Source organism: Festucalex cinctus, chromosome 14, assembly GCF_051991245.1.
Source record: "Festucalex cinctus isolate MCC-2025b chromosome 14, RoL_Fcin_1.0, whole genome shotgun sequence".
NCBI classification, from domain to species: domain Eukaryota; kingdom Metazoa; phylum Chordata; class Actinopteri; order Syngnathiformes; family Syngnathidae; genus Festucalex; species Festucalex cinctus.
The window spans coordinates 26,989,608-26,999,639 of NC_135424.1; the positions used below are offsets into that span (position 1 = coordinate 26,989,608).

The following is a 10,032-nucleotide window of genomic DNA, read 5'->3' on the forward strand; positions in this document are numbered from 1 at the left end:
TAATGTAAGAAATTTCCGTTTTTAATTTCATATTTCTGAACCAAGTTTGTATACGATATAAACTTATTATCTGAGAAAAGATGATGAAGGTGTGTAATTCCTTTCTGCTCCCATAAGCTTAAATGGAACGACTGATTATTAAGTTGAAAGTCGGGGTTATGCCAAATGGGAGAGAGCCCACAGGGCGCCAATTGGGAGTTTGTAATTTCTAATGCCTTCCACCAGGCAGTCAGGGTGGTGGCTATCATTGGGTTTTTAAAACAATTATGTCGTTTTATTGATTTTGAAATAAAGGGTAAATCTAACAGTCTAAGATTATTACAATCCTTCTGCTCCAATTCCAACCAGCAGTTAGTATCTCTGTTGGGTTGTGTCCATAGCACAAGATATTGTAGTTGATTAGCTATATAATAGTACATAAAGTGTGTGCCTCTAAACCTCCTTTAGATTTACTTTCCTGAAGAGTAGATAGACTAATTTTGGCTTTTTTTTTATTCCAATAGAATTTTATGATAGCAGAGTCCAGCGATTGGAACCAGTTAGACGTAGGTTTAAATGGAATCATTGAAAATAAATAATTAATCTTTGGTAAAACTTTCATTTTTATAGTAGCTATCCGTCCTATTAAAGAGATCGGAAGATTATTCCAGCGCTCCAGGTCACTACGGATACTATCCAATAATGGTAAAAAATTTAAAGAAGTTAATTCAGTTAACTTAGGTGAAATCTCGTATATATCGTATTATTAGAACGATCTATTAATGGGTTTAAGACCGTGTTAAAATCACCTCCAATAATAATAGTAGAATTTGTTGCTAAATCGAGTAACCGAGAGAAAAATTCATGGAAAAAATCCGGGTCATCATTATTTGGGGCATATAAATTACCAATTGTATATACTTTATTAAATATAGTTACCTGGATAATAATATATCGGCCCTCTAAATCTATTACTATATTATTTAGAGTAAAGAATAAATTCTTATGTATAAGTATAGAGACACCTCTTTGTCTACTATTATAGGAGGCAGAGTAAACTTGACTAAAATTTTTATCTATAAATAATTTTTCTTCTGATTTTTGTAAGTGGGTTTCTTGTAGGACACAAATATCTGCCTTAAATTTTGAGAGATGGTCTAAAATTTTTATTCTTTTTGCCTGGGAGCAAGCGCCACACACATTCCAGGAGACCAGAACTAATTTCTGCATACAAGCAATATAGACTCAGTCTTATGTATACATCTATATGAGCTGCTTATTAATATTAACATATTGTAGGATAGCAAAAGAGTAATTAGGCAATTTATATAATTTATATAAAGAGAGAGATAACAAGTAGATAAGTATAATAGTGAAGAAACGAGGGGGGAAGTGAGTGTGAAGGAAATCTGTGGGGGATTCAACATAACAATACACCAGTAAATAGTGACCTAAGGCAAGGCAAGGCAAGGCAAGGCAAGTTTATTTGTATAGCACATTTCATACACAAGGCAACTCAATGTGCTTTACACGAGGAAAGACAACACATAAGCATCAAAAAACAATAGTTAACATTCAGAGGAAAAAAATAAATAAATAAAAATAGGTTACAAAATTTACTAAAAAAAAAAATAAAAAAAACATACAATAACAATCTTAAAACATTATTCAACAAACTTTAAAACATTTAACATAAGGAAGTTTAAAATAATATTTAAAAAAAAAACAAAAAAAAAACCACTTAATTAAAGCTGTTTAAAAGTCCCTAATCAAAGGTATAAGAAAAAAGCAAAGTTTTTAACCTGGATTTAAAAGCATTTACACTCGGGGCTGAGCGAGATTATTATTTTTATTATTATTATTATTTTTTTAAGAATATATTTTTATATTATTATTATTATTATTATTATTATATAGCCTATACATGATATAAATTCATATTCTCAGTTTCGTAACCCATTATCCATACATATACATATATACATACACATATATATACATACATATATATACATATATACACATATACATACACATACATATACATACATCAAATAATCACACAATGCTCGGCTCTACCAATTATCAGTTAGAACAGCCAAGGGGTCGAGGTTGGGTTTCGGAATAGCTGGCCGTCGATATATAATTTATCAACGACCATCGAAGTCCGTTTACCCTCCTGTCTATTTTGTTTCATTATAGGAAACAGTACTTTTCGCCGCTCGTTTATCTCTCTTGGGAATTGATCATTCATCCCGAAAGATGTCCCTTTGAGCTCCCGTCCTTTACTTTTTACCAATTCTTTATGTTTAAAATGTTCGAACTTAGCAATAATAGGACGGGGCTTATTGCCCTTACGAGCTCCGAGCCGGTGTACACGGTGAAAAGAGATATTATTTACCGTCTCCTGAGGTATCTTTAGCGATAATGTCATAATTTTTTTTATCTCGCACTCTGGATTATCTGGGGTATTTTCGGATATACCTGAAAATATTAGATTTTCCCGGATACTACGGGATTGAACATCTAAGACCGTTTCCTTTAGCATTTTATTCTCCTTTTTAATCGTCTCCAACTCGGCTGTGACAGCTACGAGAGAGGAGCGTAGCTCGGAATTATCTCGTTGGAGATCGCTTACCTGTTGGCTAACGAATTCCAAACTTGCCTTTAATTCTTTGACGTCCTCGCGGATAAGACAGAGGACGTCAAGTTTTTTATTTATGGAATCCAGCATACTCACCGATACGTCGGCGGTTACTAAATCATCCGTATCTGTTGACGAGTCATTTTTCCTTTTTTTCGAAGGATTATCACGACTAGCCACCAGATCATCCATCGCGCAGCTATAAAAATAATCGTCAATAAAGCGTTCGAGGTCGTCCACACTGGCTAATATTTCCGATCTTTCTTAGAAAAGAAAACAATCGAATTTATCTAGTCGTTAAATTCGGGTTTAATTAGAAATATAAAGCTAATTCTATTTTAGCAGCAGGGCGCCGCCATGTTAGATTTTCCCAGTCTCGCTACCGGTCTCGCGATAGTCACAGCATTTCGCGATAGCTCTCTGTCAGGCCGTCCACTGTCATTTGTGTTGACAAAATTAAGGTATGCTTCAATAGTGAAACAGGACTGAGTAGAAGGCCTGTTGCCCATACCTGTGGAGCCACGCTTGAAGTACCATGCACATACGGCTCGTACCCTGAATTTCGCACTGAGTTTGACAACATCCTGTCCAGTAACTACTTAGAAATGGACATCCTTTAAACTTAAGAACTCCCCTGATTAGGCCTAATAGTTTTAAGGCAGACAGGCCTCTCTTTTTTTTTTTTTTTTTTGCATAGTTTTTGTTTTTATTGTATTTTATTTATTTACAAATTTGTTCTGATTTTAATTTTGTGATTGAAACAATCAGTTACCGTTAAGAGCAGTCTGTAATTTTATTTATTTTCTGTAATTTTATTTTCTGTATCCATATCCATCCATCCGATTTCTGCACTGCTTATTCACATTATTGTCACAGGAAAGCTGGCACCCCATCTGATTTTTGTGTGAGAGGCAAGGTACATGTGGATTGGTCTGGCACAGACAAGCAACTATTTACACCGAAGCCTGCAGAAAACCCATGTAGTCTAGAGGAAAACAAAGGAACTTACACATAATTTTTGAATAGGCGCGCGCGAGGGCAGCTATGCCTGAGCTGGGGTCCTTTGACAGAGCTGGGGTCTGTCTGGTAAGCTAGCAAACTTTTGTTTGTTTCACGGGGTACAGTGTTCCCTCGTTTATTGCGGTTTCATCTTTCACGGCCTCGCTGTTTCGCGGATTTTTTACATCGTGCTTTTGCTTTTTTTTTTTTTTGTCTTTGAACTCCTCTACGTCCAACCGGGGAACGGCATTGCATTACGGAGATAGAAAATATATACTGTGCTATATAACAAGTCAATTAAAAACACGTAGTTTTAATGAAAAAAAAAAAAGACTGTACATTAAAAAAAAAGCATAAATGATGAATGAAAGAGCATTCATAATAAACTAAAAATAATACCAAAACGAAAAAACGTAATAAATGAAAAAAATATATACTGTGCTGTTTACTGTAATAAATAAAAACAAACAAACAAACTAACAAACAAACAAATGTACTTTTAATGGAAGAAATGAATGTAAATGAAAAAAGGAATATATATTATGAATGAAAAAGCATTTTTAATAAATAGGCCGTCAGGTCACACACGTTTTCGTTCAGTTTCGCTCCACTACCAGGGGCACTAAATAATCTTTACTTCATAAAATAGATTCATCAGTAGTAAGTAAGAATCCGTTTCACCCTGTGAAAACCCGCCAATTTTGTGTTTTCGGTGGTGAAACCCCGGCACTATTTTGCGATGAGGCGCAGTGATCTCTGGTGTGGGCGTAGTGCCTTTAGGTCGGTAGCGGTGTGATTTAGGTCACATGAGCCAATCAGGTAGCTGCTGCTTTCTCCTCACCATAGCAACCGCATATCAAAAATGGCGACCATAACGTCGGAGAGCGAAGAAGAGCGAAAGGAGAAAAGTTAAAAAGAAAAAAGTAAAAAAGAAAGTGGGGAACAAACCTCGTTCCCGTTCAGGTTTGCCCATCGCTTCAGCTGGCCCCGTCCTTCCAGCCATCTGCATCATTTGTAAAAATAAATTTCAAAGTATACTCGTCTGGGATCGGAAGGAACACGGAAGAGGGATCATCTCGCCAAAGCAGAAACATTGTCGGCAGGTATGTGCTACACACACGCGTGCCCATTTCTGTTATTATGTGACCGATATTTAGTATAGGGTTGAAAATAATTTGTTGCTAGGTTAAGTTTTAAGGCTATAGTTTAGTAAAAACGCGAGCTGCTGAATGATTTATCGAGTGAATCCAACAGTGGTTACCAAACTCGGGTTACCTGTGCCCATCAGTCATAATAGAGAGTCACAGCTACACCTCCCTTTCCCCCAAACTCGCTCTCACCAACCTCAACAAACACTTTACTTTACTTAAATCTGTGACATGCATATACTGTAAAGAGGTGATGTGACAATAACACTTATAATGTAATTCTTTTTTGTGTAAAGGCGGGTTGCTGCAGGCAGATGAGATGATGAAAAAGATAAATAAATTTATTCTCTAAAAATGAAAAACAGTTGGTTGTTAATTATTACATGCAAATGTGTTTTTTTTGTCTTCTGTATTTATAATTGTTCTTTGACCAAGAAAGTATATAGGCCTATAGGTGTATTTTTATTTCTATCCAAACCATACGATTATTCACTAGAATTTTCAGTAGGATATCCGAATACCAAAATATTCGATAGCTGCAGCACTAATAATACTAATTTTGAGTTGTGGCACGCCCACACGAGTTATTTTACCACAGACCCGTGTCAAAACTAGCTTACTGCACACACTGCACCCCAACTTCAAATTTTTGCTAACATAATAATAATAATAACAACAACAATAATAATATATTGTGAATTTTGTTGGATCCAAAAGCAACTTACATAATTATATATTATATGATTGTAATTGTCTTATTTTCAAATGTTTAAATATTTTCTTGATTTGAACAAAATATAATTGTTTTGAATAATCTTGATTTAATTTATTACCAAAATAATTGTGATGATTATTTTTTTCCATAATAGAGCAGCCCTAGTGTGATGTGAATATGTGTATCTTGTGCTCATCTTTCCCTTTAATTTTCTATTTCAGGCAGGATATACTGAACAGAAGATTCAGGCGTGATTTCCCCCAGCTGGTTTTTCACACCCCTTTCGAGCAACACCTCTGAAATGGTTTTTGTAGAGACATTATCAACAACTGACAAACTTTTACACAGGGTACCTCACTCATCAGATACATCAACTACTGAGTCTACTGACGTAAGCCAAGAAAGTGACACTAACACATAGCTGGTACAACATCAGGTTGGAAAATCACAGGGCATACGAGGACACTTTACAGTGCAGGGCTGTAAAATCTATGTAAAATCTGCCATTTTGTTTGTTTCATTTTCAAGATGTTAACTCTCCATTTTAACACTTTTCAAGCAAAAATAAAAATGTCTGTATTCCATTTTCCACAAAAAAAAATGCCCAAAACAAAGCTGTTCCATTGAAGTTCCATGGTTTTATTTTGAATGCACATTTGATTTTTATTTGATTTTTTTTTTTTCTTAATATTTTTTGTGTGTCGGGCATGGGGTGGGGTGGGGGGGGGGGTATAAATGACATGCTGTGATGACATAATCTGATACTTTAATAAATATTCTATATGTTATAATAATCTGGGCTCTGAATGCATCTATTTCCATCTAGTCCATTTTGCCTTGTTCCAGGTTTGTGGTGCATGGTAGTATTTTTGGCCGATGTATGCTGCTTCTTGTGTACCTTTCATTACGTAGTAGGTTGTGAATTGTTTTCATATATGAAACATAAACATTGCTAAATGTAACATTCGTGTGCTGGTGTCACTTCCAGTTGAAGCGTTTTTTGTTTTTTTTGGCACAAATTTAATGATCTAAATTCACATGATTGCACCAAACCACCAATACTTGTTTCTGATGTTAGGTACATGTATTTATAACATCTGGGAATGATTTTCTGTTGCCAAATTTAATGTAAGACGTTTTAAAACCAAAAACTGCAGCACAAGATTTTCGTTTTTTGTTATTTACCTATATATGCATTTCTGGCTTGTGACAAAATTGGGGCAGGAAAACATTGGGTGAACTTTTAACCCAAAGTTCAGAAGGGTATTATCTATCAAAAAATGCATTGAACAAGTAGTGCCCAGACAGTGGAGCGAAACTCATTTTCTAGGCACTTTTTGGGGGTTCACCCCACGGCCTAAAAGTATAAATCAAACCAACAGGAAAAAACATCTATAATAAACGAAAAAAAATATATATAATTAACAGATTTTTTTTTTTTTTTAATTAATGCGGATTTCCATTATCGCGGGTAGATTTTGGAACATAACACCTGCGAGGGAGTGGACTTTGGCCGCAACACAAGAATCTTTTTACTCACTCCGGAATGGTTGAGGAATGGCACACGCCATTTGAAGAGAATTGAGAGCAACTTAAGGTCCGTCAAATTCCCTTATCATTCTAAACAACAACGAGCAGAGCTGCTCTCAGAGGATGTGCACCCCCAGATCCAATCCAAAGTGTATTGTGTTAAGATTCAAACGGTAAGCATTGTTAGATTTTATACTGCAAAAAAAAAAAAATCACAACATGCAAAAATTAACTACAGAGACAAAATTAGTATTTTATTCAATGGTTATATAATAGTAGGTCGGGAAAGTTGTCAGGATGCTTGTGAAGCATTTGGGCAGCTTCTCTAGCCACTGCAGATTGCTAACCCGTGTCTGCAGCAGACCTTGCAGCAGAGTCGTGAAGCCAAAGCCTCCGGTGCAGACGATTCCTCGTGTCTGCGTCACACCAGCAGACGCTACATGGTTAAACAAAAAGAGAAAACAAATTTTCATCTCTCTTTAAAATATGCGCAACTATCAGCATTGCATCACATGTAGTAAAACATCAAAGCACACGCACGTGAAGCTGGAGACAGCCTTGGAGAAGCGGCAGCTCATACATGACCTCATGCTCGTGCTTACAAATGAAGAAGGAATGGAGCTCGAAAAAGTTTGGGGACAGAGCACGCCACAGAGCGATGACCTTGACCTTTGCCACAGAGCTATGACCTTGACCACTCTGCGCACCAGTTGACAAGCGAACACAGTCCCAGATCGCGTAGCTCTCTCTTTATTCACATCTTCTGGTGTTCAGAGCAGGCCCCATCCCTTGGTGTTATGGTCAGGTGCAGGTAGACGAACAAGGTTGAATGCCTTGTCAGAGATGGATAAAGGGGGACAAAAAGGAGAAATAGAGCAACATTTCTTTTAGATGACAACTTGCAATGATAATTCGACACAGCATGTTGTTACCTGTTTAGTGTCCGGCTGGTCCTTATCAAACAGAACACTTGCTGTTCTTGTAACAACAATGTGGTATGACACTGATGATTAAACGCAGTGATGGACACAGACCTGGACCACATCAGGTGGTGGTCCGACGAGGCTGTTGTCGCTTTCCTCCGCATGTTGAAATGCGTACTATAGCAATATGTAACACATGGTCATTTCACAGTCATTCAAAGCAACCCCGTGTTTCGCACACAGGAGCTCACTTACCGCCAACATGATGGCTGCGACTCAGTCGAGCAAAAGACCGTGGCACAAGGAACTGAAAATGAAACTTGAAGTTATGTTACAATGTAAAGGTCACTTTGACAATTAATGTCTGAGTGGTGTTAGTATAAATGAACAGCGGTGACGTTTCTCCCATATGCTAGGCCTATTGCAATGCACATAAAGTATTTTTAAAGCTAGATAACAATTTAATATATAAATTTGAAAGCAAAAATATGATTAAAGCTACAAATACAATTTGTAAAAATTAGATTTGAGATGAAACATTTAAATATTATTAGTAGTAATTTTATAAATTTATTCCCTCCAAGCACCATCAGCTACACCCCAAAGTAGACCATCAGAGCGTCGCCATATTGTGTGGCCAGCTGCCAACAAAGAGTCAGTATGGCGTCAGTTTGATGAAGATATTGACGCAGCCCTTGAAGCGACAGCCAAGCGGTCATGGACCAGAGGCTTCGAACCATGAGCACGTTCAGAATCAGCATCGCTTCAGACAGGTTTGGCGTCAAGAAATACGGCACCACCAAGATCTCGTCCGCAGCACCAATCCCAAACCGACGGGAAGTCAAGATCACCCAGCTCCGTAAAGAGCTGAAGTCACTTAGGAGCCAGTACAGAAAGGCAAACGAGGAGAAGGCAGCCCTGGCAGAACTTCGGGATGTGGTGAGGGAGCGGCTAATCACCCTTCGGCGTGCTGAGTGGCATAGGAGGAGGGGAAAGGAGAGGACCCGTAGGCGCAGTGGTTTCATCGCAGACCCTTTCGGGTTTACGAAGAAGCTGCTGGGTGAGAAGTGTAGTGGTCAACTCTCATGTCCTGAGGAGGACATCAACCGCTCCATCAACACCTACAACGATGGCATGAGGGAACAAGACCTGGGCCACTGTGCAGCCCTCGTCTGTCCACCCAAACCCAGCACCCTCTTTAACATCAACGAGCCCACCCTGAAGGAAGTCAAAGAAGTCATCAAAGCTGCCAGAACTTCATCAGCAGCCGGCCCAAGTGGAGTTCCATACAAGGTCTTTAAACAGTGCCCTCGACTTCTGGAACGCCTTTGGAAGATCCTGAGAACCATCTGGAGAAGAGGGACAGTACCGCAGCAGTGGAGATACGCAGAAGCCGTTTGGATCCCCAAGGAGGAGAATGCAAGCAACATCGAGCAGTTCAGGACAATTTCCCTCCTCAGTGTTGAATGCAAAGTCTTTTTTTAAGATCGTTTCCAATCGCCTGATGGGATTTCTCCTGAAGAACACCTATATAGACACCTCGGTGCAGAAGGGAGGAGTCCCAGGGGTCCCAGGGTGTATCGAACACACAGGGGTGGTAACACAGCTGATTAGGGAGGCACGAGAAAGCAAAGGAGATCTAGCAGTTCTGTGGCTCGACCTTGCCAACGCTTACGGATCAATACCACACAAGCTGGTGGGAGTGGCCCTGAGCAGATACCACGTTTCAGAGAAGATTCAAGATTTTTTTTTTTTTTTTTTTTTTTTTTTTAAACCTTTATTTAACCAGGATAGTCCCGTTGAGATTAAAAACCTCTTTTTCAGGGAAGTCCTGGCCAAGAGGCAGCAAAACAGTTTACATTACAGTTACAAATAAAAGTTTAACTTACAATCACATAAAAATTATATAAAACAGTTACAAATCAATGAGGCCGTCTCAAGTGCTCTTAATCTGGATCTAAAATCGTTCAATGAAACAAAAAAAGAGCCATAAGGATGATTAATCGATCAAAATATACAGAATCAACACATCCATTATTTATCAAATTAAATACAATGAAATTTTATTACTTGGTTGAGTTTAAAATAGAACAA

General features: G+C 37.9%; 1 long non-coding RNA gene across 1 annotated transcript; it reads right to left on the minus strand.

Moving 5' to 3' along the window:
* Nucleotides 1-7,302: 7,302 nt before the first annotated feature.
* Nucleotides 7,303-9,601, minus strand: LOC144001569 (uncharacterized). The gene is made up of 4 exons (XR_013278514.1): nt 8,194-9,601; nt 7,948-8,115; nt 7,556-7,848; nt 7,303-7,451 (listed from the first exon to the last, which is right to left on the minus strand). It is a non-coding gene; the product is annotated as an uncharacterized LOC144001569 (long non-coding RNA).
* Nucleotides 9,602-10,032: the final 431 nt, after the last annotated feature.